This window comes from Etheostoma cragini, chromosome 2, assembly GCF_013103735.1.
Source record: "Etheostoma cragini isolate CJK2018 chromosome 2, CSU_Ecrag_1.0, whole genome shotgun sequence".
Classification (NCBI taxonomy): Eukaryota; Metazoa; Chordata; class Actinopteri; order Perciformes; family Percidae; genus Etheostoma; species Etheostoma cragini.
This window is the reverse complement of record NC_048408.1, coordinates 27,511,376-27,525,550: the sequence shown is the minus strand read 5'-3', so window position 1 is coordinate 27,525,550 and position 14,175 is coordinate 27,511,376. Positions and strand designations below refer to the sequence as shown.

General features: G+C 39.1%; 1 long non-coding RNA gene across 1 annotated transcript in view; it reads right to left on the bottom strand.

Annotated features, from left to right (window-relative positions):
* Nucleotides 1-14,175, bottom strand: part of LOC117952644 — a 148,599-nt gene that overhangs the window by 71,479 nt on the left and 62,945 nt on the right. The window contains exon 2 of the long non-coding RNA XR_004658461.1: nt 5,809-5,815. This is a non-coding gene — a long non-coding RNA (uncharacterized LOC117952644). The remainder of the gene's footprint in view (nt 1-5,808; nt 5,816-14,175) is intronic.

The following is a 14,175-nucleotide window of genomic DNA, read 5'->3' as shown; positions in this document are numbered from 1 at the left end:
GGAGATTCAGCATCCTGTCTAGATCACATTAGATGATTGATGATCTGGGGAAACTAGATTACTGCAGAAGTAAATGCAGTGTGATTCACAGTGGGACACAAAACAAGCACACAAGTGAAATATGTCATAAAGAGATGTTAGAAGTTTGAATGTGGTGCCAAGGAAAACAGAGAAAACAGGGAAAAGTGTTGAAGATGTTGCAAAAGGGTGTTACAATATTACAGAACCACTTAAAAAGTGTGGTAGCACTTCAAATTATGGCCACGTAACAAGATGGTAATAGTGGGGTAACAGTGTGATAATAAATAGGTAATATATAAGTAATAACATGTAATTACCAAAGTATTAACTGGGTAATACATCACAGTAATAAGATGTAACACTGGGGTAATAAGCTGATAAGAAGTTAACAGATTGTTATGGTTGGGGTCTGGCTGCTCGTGAGTTTGTTGTTTTATTTTCTATTTTCTGTCTTTCTTTTTCCATCACTCTCCCTTCTGCTGACCACGCACACCTGAGTCCCATCAATAATCACCTTCCTTCCATCTCTAATCAACAACAGCATGATCGTTGCTCCAGTCACGCTGCTATCTCTTCCACTCCCGTTTCTGTATCCGGTCAGCTGGCCTCTCCTCTTTGTCTTCCTCCCGCAGCACCTTGCTTCCACCTGTCTCCTTCTCCGCTCCCAGCTCCTGTGTCTTCGCCTGAGCTCCTCGCTCCCGGCTCTCCCACGCTTCCCCTCCCGTGTCTCCTCCTCGGCTCCCAGCTCTCCTCCTGTGCCTCTCCTCCAGCTCTCCCACGCTTCACTGAGTGTCCTCACTTCCCGAGACACCCCCAGCTTCCCGTTCTCTGCGTCCCGGTCCCTGGCGTCTGTCTCCCCACTTCCCTTCTCCCTCTTTAAAATAAATCCTTTTATTTTTGTTGAACCGTTGCTTTTGAGTCTTTCTATTCCCGTCATAACACAAATGTAATAACATGAAATTACCAATTTAATAATTAAGAAAGGGCTCAATAATAACCATATGTAAATCTGGGTAATGGTAATATAGTTATATTAATATTTTAATAACATGGTAACAATGGGGTAATATATGTTGATGTTTTCACAGTAGTATAGGCTACTATTAGCATAATACCTTCCAAATTAGATAAAACTTGGGTTATTACCATAATATAATGCTGAAATTCATCCACCCTTTATGTTCCAAACATTTCTCTTTTGTTTAAAGGTAATACCTTACAAAAGATATGTTTAATCTTACGACTTCTTACCTGGAAACACCTCTGGTAGTTTCTGTGTAACAACAATGAATCAGTGCTGCAAAATGCAAAACCTCTATTATATTATATTTTTAATAAAAGCTCCTACAAAATCCGGCATTTTGGAATGCCACAATCTCAAAGAAAGGCTGGAAAATCCTGGAGGGACTGATTACCATCTTATTACCGGGCCGCCATTTGAAATGCTTCCAAATATGTTTTACATTTTTTGTTTTAAGGCTTATAATCATTGTCAGTTGTCTGAATTCCTGTTGTCCTGAAAAAGATTTTCTTAAGAAATCATCAGGAATGTCTGTGTATCCCATACCTTCACTAATCATCCGTCGCTAATTTTGACAATGCTATTAAACCATTGATAGGTACCATTGTGAGCTTTGGCATGTCCTAATTAATGCATTGCCCTGATGCACCTTTGTTTCTCAGAAATAGAACAGTTGCTTAATGCAAATCAAACGATTCAGTTCAGTCCACAGTTGAAATTGTCAGTAGATCTCAGAATGTCTTTTCTCTGTCTACTTTAATAGACATCTCACACACACACACACACACACACACACACACACACACACACACACACACACACACACACACACACACACACACACACACACACACACACACACACACACACACACACACACACACACACACACACACACACACACACACACACACACACACACACACACACACACACACACACACACACTTAATAAATACAGGCTAGAGGCCATGTGTTTAGAACCAGCCCTAATGGAACCTAAACAACATTTTCTCCTAATTAGCAGCTATTACACACTGACCCATCATCATCTCATACTTTGCACACTATAGTCATCGGAGAAAGCTAACATACCCTAACCTCCATCATCCCCATACATCATAAACTGGCACATTAGCCATTAACACCATGCTGAAGTAAATGAAGCATTGCAGCCTGCAGACGATAGTGGCTAAGTGGCAATAATGGCACTTCAAAACAATCAAGAGAGAAGCTTGATTGTAACACATATAGTTTGATTCAGTAGACAATATGCTGTAATAAACATGAAGATTTGAGTGCTCAAAACACACCACGGTGCAAGAAGCCAGCTGCAGTGCGGAATATTAAACAGCACACTCAGTTATTAATGGCTTTCAGCACGTCTGCGGAACATACAAAGGCATCCCAAGGCACCACCATGGCAGAAAGGAAGAACACTGTTTTTATGTTTTTCCAAGGGAATATTACAAGATTGCATCAGTCTTGCGAGACCACGCTTTAAAGGAAATGCAGTGTTTCCTCACAAAGAAGCTTTGTTTTTGATGGCTCTGATTCTTTAAGTGTAGAACAAACTAAGAGCACAATAGACAGTTTCAGTCAATCACCAAAACAATCAATCCAACAGTGTTCATGAAAAAAATAAATAAAAAAGTTGTGTGCCTAATTGGTTGCTAATGAAACTCTTGTGATAACAGAGGAATGCTTCCGTCGGTACAAATGCTGAGTAACCTGTGCTTTGAAGATTGTCCTTGAGGACTTTTTTAACTGTATATATTACTTGGTGGTGCAACAGTGGCTGTACTACACTGAACTTTATAATCAAAGAGAGGACCAACCCACCCGGAACACTTTATGCTTCAAAACACACAAGCCTAATTGGCCATTTATCCAAAGTAAGTTCAGGACCTTCTTTGTTGAAGTATTAAGTTTCTTTCCGAGTAGTGACCTAAAGTAAAAAAAAAACTAAGCGTTCCAGAAGTAATTGCGTATGCTGCTAATATAACAGAATTCACTGATTTTATATTCTGTGTCTTGGTAAATAATTCATTCAGTAGGATAACCCATTTCCATCGTGCTTATCAGATGATGTTTCCTCAGAGCCCTAAAGAGATTCAGTTGATGCTGAGTGATCGGTCTGAAAGTTTTCCTAACATTTTGAAATCATTAATTTCCAGGAATATATATTTCTTTCCCAAAAAACTAGAAGCTGCATCTCATGTTGCTTAAATTGCCTCCTCGAGTTTTCAACTTGCCTCCCTTCCTTTGCGTCTTAGTCCCCCTCACCGAGAAGGCATGGTAGGAGAGAGGAATAAGACATCTTTTCTTCTGAAGCGTCACATGAGTTCTTCAGCTGTGTGGACGGAGTTAGAAACTCCTTCAGCTGCATGGCTTCCAGGAAGGCTGCTCTTGTGTATCCTCGCCTATAGCTCCTCTATGATCCCTTCTTGGTCCTTGGGGCAGAAATAAGCGCTTTGAGACATCCTTCACCAAGGAGGGGCAAAATATCTTCCGGTTCAGCTGAGCACCAAGGAGTCGAGGAGCTATCTATATGCGTCATGAGATGCAGCTAGGCGTTGGATGCCATACATGAAGTTTGACTTTAAATTCAGAACGGTAAACTGGAGATACTCAACCTTCTTGCGTTGTGTCGGGCACTGACAGCCACGGCCCAAGCACCCGTTTTTAACGAGTTTGGAGTGAGAAGTTTGGCATAGCAGGACGAGGCTGATGAACAGCAGGTGGCCTGTTGACTCCTGCACAGCTGACTCCACTCCTGTAATCAAACAAACACACAGGGTGGTTAGGGTTACTTAATTGATTCTACTCTCGTTTATAACATTTCAAATTAAATTGTAACACTTTAACAATACACCGTTATGAAATCTTTTCGTGGCACGGCTGTCTTGAAAAAACATTACATATGGTGGCTCTGCACTTAAATTCATCCAAAATGTAACATTGAACAATCAGTGTTTGACCTACAGTCTGTTGAGATGCCTCGCAAAACGCAGAAACAAAGCTCTATCACACCATAAAACGTCAAGACACCATAAGAATTGATCCGTATTTTGACGTAATCCAGTGACACAAAAAATAAAAGTAATCCACGGCGATCAGTAGATCTACAAAAAGGGTCCCGGTGTATCCAGCACCGTCACATTCACCAGCCAGCTCCATACAGGTGAACGAGGCCCCTCCACTTAGCCGTTTAATCAAAGTGGAATCTACACCAAACACGCAATCACTTAGTAAGATGACATCAAATGTACAGTGGTTTGAGAATGTTTACACACCCATACTAAAGTTGATTAAAAAGAGGAATAAAAAACATTTTTGGGAAATTTATCTCAATGCTTTGATTCAAAAGATTCAGAAAAATCCAACCTTTTAAGGCCACCAATTTTCTTTGGGAATGAATAATGTATCGTAAATAAATAAACGTTCTTCCTTAAAATGCAGGGGGCATACGTATACGCATGTTAAATTCCCATAGAGGCAGGCAGATTTTTATGTCATGGATCAGGATACTATGCATCCTGATAAAGTTCCCTTGACCTTTGATATTAAAATACCCCCATATCATCACATAACTTTCACCATACATGGAGATTGGCATGGTGTTATTTCAGTTATCTTAATAGCTGGTCTAATTTGCATTGAGAGATGATCTTCCCCATGACTGTGTGGGTGTGTGTGTGTGTGTGTGTGTGTGTGTGTTTGTGTGCTTTCAAACAAAAATAAGTCACAATTAATTTATATGTGTAAATGCCTATTGGGAAGGATATCATAATGGCTTGAGGCAATCTGATGAAAAATGCCGTATTTATGGTTTGTGGAATGTGTAAATCGGCCATTTTTATGCAATAACCAGTTTCTGTCCCCGCTGGCAGTGCTCCCCCGAACCGAGCCGAAACAACATGGAAAAATATGCACCGAACAAACAGCTTTAAAAATTGCTCTTTTCCTAAATACAAAAGTTGGATGACCCCACCCCCCTCCTACTAAAAAATGTTGGGTGACGATCCTCTCAACAAAGAATAAAAAGACATGACCCTCCCCCATTTTCCTCCGGTGGTCCATTCCATAAATACCGAACGGTCCCTAACCGATGTCTCAGAGCTCGGATCTTAATGAGTTGTCCAGTGAGGTCGTTGTATCTGTATTCAAGAGCATGGTCTCTGTATGAAGAGCATATCGATTCCTCTGCAAAGAAAAAGAGTCGTTTTATAGAAGGTCTTGACAGTGTCTCCCTCTCCTCACTCTGTAAATCAATAAGACACACATAGATGTGAAGAACGCATCATTTCATTGAAACCAATCAGGGTATTGTCAGAGACACATGGGCAGTGTGTGTGTGTGTATATGTGTTTGTGTGTCTAAACTACAGCTCTTGGTAATGGCTATTGCAAGCAGTGGCGATTTTCTTAACGGTAAAATCTGTACAATAGGAGAAGGGCTGGCCTGGACGCCGGGCGTCTGCGTGATGAATGCAGGGTCTGTCAAAAGGCTGCTTCTCCTTTTGATTGACAGCAATTTTGTCCTATAAAAAGTAGAAAGACAAACTGACGCAACCTGTTTCTTGGTATTTGCTTGCTAAACTTGCTAGCCAATTTTCATCATACATTTCCTACAATTATACACCACATTCCTTGTTTCATTTGAACCTAAGTCCCACAATTCCTCCCTCGAGGTTAATGTAATTTTGTTAGATTGTTCATTCATTCATTCATACAGTAGGCTAGGCTAGTCTTGTGGGGGTGAACTAGCTAGCTAGCAAACTACACACAATGGCAGACAATAGCAGCAGCCACCACTGATTGCAAGGTATACTTGAAGGGTGAGTGTGTTTCAGCGTTTTTATGTCCGTTGTTGTGAGTGTGGCTTGTCAGCCAACTCTGTGTGAGTCTCTATATATGCCTAATTAAGTGCACATATCTGTTTAAATGTGTGATTTTTATACATGTATGGTCACAAAAGTGTTTGTGTGATCATATGTGAGTAGGCGTGTATATGCGGAAAAACTGGTAATTGCTTCTTGCTTCATTCTTCACTCCATCCATCCGTCCATGTAGGAGCTCAATCCAACAAAATAAGGAGTGCAGCTGGTATACGAGCCGTTTGTCAGCCATGTTGAAACGTTCCTAATTGGATTTCCTTGGCAGTAGTCTTGGATGGTGGGGAGGGAGAGCAGGAGAGAGTAAACAAAGACATGTTAGATTAGTCTCCTTGAGATCAAGTTTTTGCCCTCTTGTTTGATTCAAGCCCCACTTGAATTCAAACAAAATGTATCGGGTGATATGGTAAATGATGTATTGCATTCTCTACGAAGTTTGCACGTTCATGTGTGTTTTTTCTTTACTTCTTCTTCTACTTTCTATGCAAAGTTGGGAAGATGTTCCTTTGGATGACTTTTGTTGCCACAGTCAGACTGCTAACATGCTAGTCACATTCAATATGATCAGAGACTGATTTGCACTTTGGACACGAGGTGATTGTAATTTATTATCTTATATGACAGAATAGCATGCATTATTTAGCCTTTGATGACCTGGATGAGGAATGAGGAATGAGGAATCCCTGCTAGTTTGGGTGACCTTTATTTGACTGCAGCAGTTTATATAATAGTTTGAATTTCATGGCTATGGCACTTGAAACTCTTATGAGCCTGGGCCGTAAAGTTTAATTGGCACTTTTTCGTTAAGCCGCCGTCGCTAAGCCAAAGGCTACAACGTGGTTTACTGGCTGCTCAAAAATGTAACTACAAGTTGGTGCTTTAAAGGCCGCACCAGAATCTCTAAAACTGTGATTAATCAGTCCGGCCTTCTTTTGCTGTGTTTGTGTCTAATGGTGGAAAACGGCTCTGTAATATTGTCCTTTTCAGTAACTAAGAGTAAAGACATTCCCACTGCAAATTTTTGCAAAAAGATTGTGGGTGTGGTTACAAAATGTATGTTTCAGTGGCCCGCGGCACAATTTGGGTCTTTTGTACTCCTCGCTCCCATTGGCACTCTTAATACTATGTCATCTTACTTTGTATCTGGCACTGAGAGACACTGACCAACCGTCAGTATTTGACAAGTTGGGAATACGAATGGGTTCATAACATGCTCACAAAGACAATGGAAACATGCAGATATATTGTTTACCATGTTTACCATGTTAGTTTGCCCATTCTCCCTAACCACAAAGTACAGTTGAGGCCAATATCAATGTCATTAATTACAAGTTAGTAGTGGAAAAATGCAATTATGATGATGGCGATCATCTTAGTCATTTTAATATATATGTTGATGGCGATCATCTTTGTCATTTTAATATATTGAGGGTTAGGGTTTTTGTTCTTGCATTTTCAGGATGGGTTTTGGATTGTTTTGTACCCCTACAGGAATGTAATGAGCAACAAGCAATGGACAAGCTATTATTTTGGCCACTGTATGATCTCTCGCTCTCTCAGTAGACCTTATAATATCCTCAAATGTTTTCTTTTTTTCCCCTTTCACGACTCCGATCAATGCCAAAGCCAAAGGGCAGACAGCGCAAGCCCAAACAAACAAGACAATCCAACACAAACAGGCAGCCAGACAGATTAACGGCCCTGGCATAATTAGCTCCTAGAGCTGTGTGCTTTGTTTTATTACGCCTGCCAGTAGTCAGGAATGTATAAGGCGAGCTGCTGAGAGAAAGGGATTCCGGTAAAATGACTTGGTCATCTCCATTCTCTGGGTATTACTGTTATTGCTGTCTAAGGGGCTGATGGGACCTGCTCCGTTTCTTCTCTTGCAGGGACGATTCTCATGCTCTCTTTTGGTGGTTTCACAGCTGAAGTTTCATAGATAAAAAAAATAACAGTAAGACTATTTTAATGAGTTGGGTTTTTTTAGTGTGTTTTAGACACTATGTTCACAGGGTTTTAAAAAGTCTCTTCCTTGAATATTACCACAGAAAGATGTACTCTTGGTGGTTTCACAGCTGAACAGAAAAAAGCCCCCCCCCCCCCCAAAATGACCCGACAATAATAGTTTTCTTAATATGAGACAGTTTGTCCACAGGAATCTGAACATCTGTCTTGAAAATTACCAATAAAAGCTTGTAAATGACATTAAATCTCATTAAACATTAAATCTATTTTGACAATACTATCGATTACCATGAAACAAGATTTAATGACTATTTGAATTATTTTTTATAGAAACAAAATTTCACCTGCTACCTGTTTATGTTTTCTAATTAAGTCTCAAGATACTGATGATCATTGACTGTGACTCATACATTCCAAGCTTGCTTTGGTGTTTTTGTTAATGTGTGGCAATATAAAATGTAGGACTCTGTGATTTATCTGACTTTATTCAATCAAGCCATTTCTCCTGAAAATTGATGTAATTACTAAGATCTGTCTGTGTGTGTGTGTGTGTGTGTTCCTAGAACTGTTGATGTGTTTTAAAAAGCTTGACTCAGGCCTACAGGAAATTACAAAAAGACTTCTGCGTGTGTGTGAAGCACATGGCTTCCACAGTCAAAAGGTACTGTGAGACTGCATTTTGAAATATTGTTTGTGATATAAATAGCTCTTGTCATCGATTTGATTGATGACTTTGGTTATGAAATAATTACAGAATAATGCACTGCAGCGTAACACGCTGCTCTGCTTTGCATTATGATCTTTGTTCACACTGTCGGTCTTTTGTTTGCAGCAATAACTGTCTCACTGCACAGTTATTACAGTGCATTTATCACTGGAAACAATGTAAACTAATTGAAATATTCCAGATGAACAGTCCAACAGGCCCATTGAACAGCCCCTTTGCATTCTGGGTGGAGATGTGGATATGGTTGAGGAGAACAAATACCTGGGAAGGACGACAGGCTGAACTGGAAGACCAACAGCCCGGCTTTATGCAAGAAAGGAATGAACAGTATGAAGGTGAGAGCTTGTAGAATACGATGTGAGAACTTACAGAACAAAAAAATCTGAACTTTCATGTTAAATGTACACCTGTAAAAGTAAAATTGTAATCTGAATTTGAAGTCACGCAAAGAAGAAAAAAAACAATTCACAGTTGTGTGTGAGATAACATCTCATTACCTCAACATTACAAATTTGTACTATTGTGCTACTTGCACACTGGCCACTTCATATTGAATATTATAATTTTTTAGTTTTGTTATATATACTGTATGTATTTGTATGTAGCTTGTAAAATGTTTTCTACACTTGTGTACACATGTGCATTCTTATTCATTCATCTACTTATATTTTTCAGTAGTTCTGGCATTTTTTATCTTTGCTCTTATTTTATATCATCTTATTTTATATCTTATTTATTATTTCTAATATATTTTTGGCATTTTTGTGTGTTTGTGTGTGAGTGAGTATGTGTGTATGTCTTTGGTAACTTGCTACTTGCTGCGTGTAATTTCAAAATTTGGGATAAATAAAGTCCATCTATCTATCTCTTGTTATTGTCAGTATTTTTAGTCTTTTTGTTCAGTTTCAGCATGTCATTCAAATGTGGTTCAAAGTGCTTTACAGGATAATAAATTAATAAATCTGAGAAAGGCTTGCACACATGTCGTTACAAATATGTACAAGAGAAAATATGGAACCTGGATCTTACCCTCCAAAATCAGTCAGACCATAGAAATGTGATCACAGATCAAATAAGCTTTAAACAAGCCTCTAAGTTAGCCACTTAGCCAAGTTAGCATCTTAGTTTGGAAGAGAAACCAAGACAAACTACAAAAAAGTCACCCAAATAGTATGATCACAAACAATCATCACAGTCTGCTGGCTGACTGCACAGTCTTTAATCTCAGTAAAAGATAAATACCATAATGAGAAGCTCCCAATTGCCCAGTTTGTCCTACATTGCTTACCATTTCAATAGCATGGTTGACTGTTCAGACCATGGTTCACACAGACAGATGAACGCAGACAGATACAATGCCAAGGGAAATATGAGGGATTGAGACAGAGCGTACAAAGAGCCAATAATGTTTCTTCATTTCCATCACTTTGTTGCTGGACACAGCGCAAACGAATGGAAATGAAATGCCAGAGTAGTTGGGGTTATAGGATATATCCTCAGTGTAAGGAATTAGCATAAAGAGGCATGCAGTGTGCATACAGATGAAGCTCCTACTCATTTATACTCGATTACAATCTGAAATCAAAAATCTAAAACACATTATTTATTTGACTATGAGGGTAGTAATGGGGTGGATGGAGTTTATGGACATATAAAATGCATTAACAATGGCAGTTGCTTACTGTTGTTAATATCATTTACATATAACATGAAATAGTTGATGTAGTCGACTTCCGTGTCCCATTATGCAGAAAAGCGCCATTGCACATTATTGTATATGACTCCTTTGCTTTCTCTACCAAGGATATTTTGATAGAAAATATGTTAATTTAAAAGAATATTTTTCGTTGGTATGTTTGATTTTCAGTCTCTGTAAATAATTGAGGAGCCAGCCTTTGACAGCAAAGTTTTCTGTCTCGACTTTAAGCAGCAAAGTGAGAATTGGCTGCATGTGTACATAAACTACTTCGTTGTTCAGGTATTTTGGAACGACCCAAACATACAAGAAGTTTTTACGGAGATAGAGGCCATTTGCCCATTTTGTCTGTAAAGGATGGCTCTTCTGTTATGTTGACTGTAAAAGTCAATAAGGAATTCAATTTACACATTAAGTGCAGTGAAATTTCAGAAAGAGAATGGTGCAATAGATTGCACTCATATCGCCATCAGTAAACCATGGGAACACAAAGCTTGAGATTTTTTAATTAGCAGTCTCAGTGGGACACTGAAATATTGTCAATGCGTCTCACATCTCATGTTTCCCACTGCTGTCTTTTTGTGTTAGTCATAGGTCTTCATAAGTTTGTTTTATATCATGGTTGAAATATTCAGTAGCTACTTCTTAATATTCTTCTTCTGAATTATTTTGGATATCATCATGTCAAAGAATGATAACGTCGTCCTTCATTAAAAAGGCAGGACAGGCGGTAGTATATCTCTCTAAAAAAGAACTGACTGTCCACAATGTTTTTGTCTATAAAGAAGAGATATGCTTTACCACACCATTATTATAGAGAATGGCAGCTCTGCTCAATTCAAACTGCTCATTGTACCGGGTGAGTAGAACAATACACACAATGACGATAAAGTCCACTGTTGTAGAAATTATAGTAGATAAGAGGTGCAAACTCATCTCTTTAAATAAATCATTTTGTTAACTTAAAACTATGGTAGACCCATTATTTTTGGGTGTTGTTGTGCAAAAAATGTCAAAACAACCTTTCAGCATATTGTAATTTAAGTGTTCGGAGAGAAAACTAGACTTCTGCACCTAAACTTGGCTTTGCTTTCAGGCTTAAGAAAATCTAGGCTGTGATGAGAGACTTTAGCCAATCACAGGTACTTTCAGAGAGAAAGAGAGAGAGAGCATTCCTATTGGCTGTCCTGAAAATGCAGACGTGGAGGACTTCCCTTTGTGTACCCAACGGCTCAGAGCTGCACTTAAATTAATGCTAAGCTATTAAATAAGAGACTTTATCATCATCTATACTATAAATAGGTCTCTTGGTACCTCAACATTTTTGGTGTTTTTTTCATTAATGTAGCTAATATGGTAGCACTTAACATATGTACAGCTGTTTCAGTGATCTTCTCCCTGCGTACAGCTGTTTCAGTGATCTTCTCTCTGCAGTTGATTGCACATTCCAGACTGTCAACATTCTTCAAAAAGACAAAATCTAATACAAAAACACATTATAATCATTATAGTCATCCGTTAACGTGTTGCCAATACAACTGATTTTGTTGTTTCCACCAGATTAAATTATCATATGGCTGTCAACCGTAGTAGCTCAGTGTCACTTGCAACATCAAAACTGTAATACCTCTTTAAAATCCACCATATGTGAAACCCCCAATTAAAAGTAAATTGACTGTGTAATATGAAGTCTATGACAAAATTTAATGGCCTAACAGATGCATATACAATTGTCGATAAGTGAATTACACAGCTCTTAGCCATGTTAATCATGGAGTCAGTCATGAAAGGGTATACGCATCTTCTAAGCATGTGAAATGCAAATGCAAAGTGCTGAATCATTTTTACGTGTGGTCCTTCCAAGATATCCCACTGTGCTTTTAAAGATGAAGACAGAAGCTAAAGAACAGAAAATTCTATTTTGTATTTTATATAATATAAAAAATATATTAGAAGTTGTTATTCATACAAGTATTAAAAGTGCCATGATGTTCTTATCTCACTGGGTCTCTGAGGTAAGAACATCCATGTGTTTTTCAAGGTGGAAATAACATGGATTTTATTCCTTAAATTTTGGCCTTTTCATTGCCATCACAGGGATTTCTTTCTCTTCCGAGGTCAGTAATAGTCATATCGTGTGCACCCGTGTTGACTGTTGGACATGTGGATGTATTGCTTTTGATTAAATGTGAACGTTTAGGCCCTGAGAGAGAACTTTTCCTATATTATTCTTTCAGGGCCCTATATACTGTGATTTGTACAGTGTAACCTGCAGGTGAAACTGCAGGTTGTGTGAGAAATAGGCAGAAGCACATCTAGAATTACTGAATGCATAAATAAAATCTCAATATAACTTCTTGCAATGTGTTAACTGCCAAACATGTTGACCAAATGAATCCAATTGTGTCCGGTGCACACATAAACGTGACCTGTGTCATTAATGAACCCTTGAGCGCAAAAAATCCCATAATGCCAATTTCCTGTTGGCCCCTCCACAGATGATTATCGCCTGTCTGGCATCCTCTCTTAAATCAGCGCTAAGCTAATGGCTTGTTGTCGGGCTGAGTGCGGGGAGAGCGATAGCCATTTGAGTCTCGGCTGAGCAGAGCAGGATTTCTACAATACGAGGCAGACGCTGTTGTCATTTGCCATCCCGGTCTTTTGACACATGTCCTCGTAATCCTGTGGAATAAGAGGGATTTAAGAGGGTTATAATACAGATAAGAGTTTGATTGGTTTGGGTTTCAGCCTTGGTCATAGTGGCTTGCACACACAAATATACACGCACGTATACTCACAAGCTAGCAGACAACATAATCACTGCCGATTTAGACAGAAGCCCTGAGTCTTAAAGGTAAAGTAAATGATGTTAATCCAATTGCCTTTTTGTCAATTTCAGCAAATATCTCCTCACGGTCACCTAGCTACCTATTCTCTGCGTGCATCAGTTGATGGTAGGGCCTTTATTAAAGACTTTATTTCATGGCAATTTATCATGAATATGAGTTAGATAAACAGTGAGATAAACCTAGAGTTTGTGACAATCAAACCCCAGAGCGGTGAGACAACCATCCCCAACCGACCTCTTGACGGACATTGTAAGCTAGCTACCACACTGCTTTTGCTTGCTAGCTTGAAGTTGGCTCAAATCCGTTATTACCTTAAACTTTGTAATACACTTTTAAGTTTTGAACGACTGATAACCTACAAGCTTTTACTGCAAAAACAACACTACCATGAAACATCATCCTGAAACATAAGAATTACAAAATATCTCCTCACCTAAATAAACAGGATGACAGGACAACTGTTTAATATCAACTACATAGCCACAGTGCCCTCTAGTTTAGCTGTAATGAGCAGTGTGACAACCAAGACCGGTTTCCCCTACTGCACCTTTAACACAATGTACATCTTAGAGATATTTGCATGGCTTCACTGTAAAAGTGCCAGGGGAGAGCTTAGCCATTAGATCTCAAGTGTCAGCAGATAAACACGCTGAAACAAATCTATGTCCTTTTCCAAGAGAACTGACGCAGGATTGGTGCGAGTGCTGCCCGCTAGCCACGGATAGGGACTGTAACGTTAGCTTCTGGCTTGAAAACGCCTCACATAGCTCTTGCTAGTTTACCATAATCCTGGCAAGGTTGGTAATTGTTGCCTTTCTGGATGTTTTCAAGTTTTCGCTGAGAAGGCGATCTCGAGAATCAAGTTTTGAATAGTGCAGCCATAGAGTCTCCCTCGCTGAATGCAATCATGTAGCCTACTGCTCTAACTGTCAATCAATACTCCTTGCCTTTGGTCACATTGCTGAATGGTACGGTATTACAGATACGGTTGGTATTCGC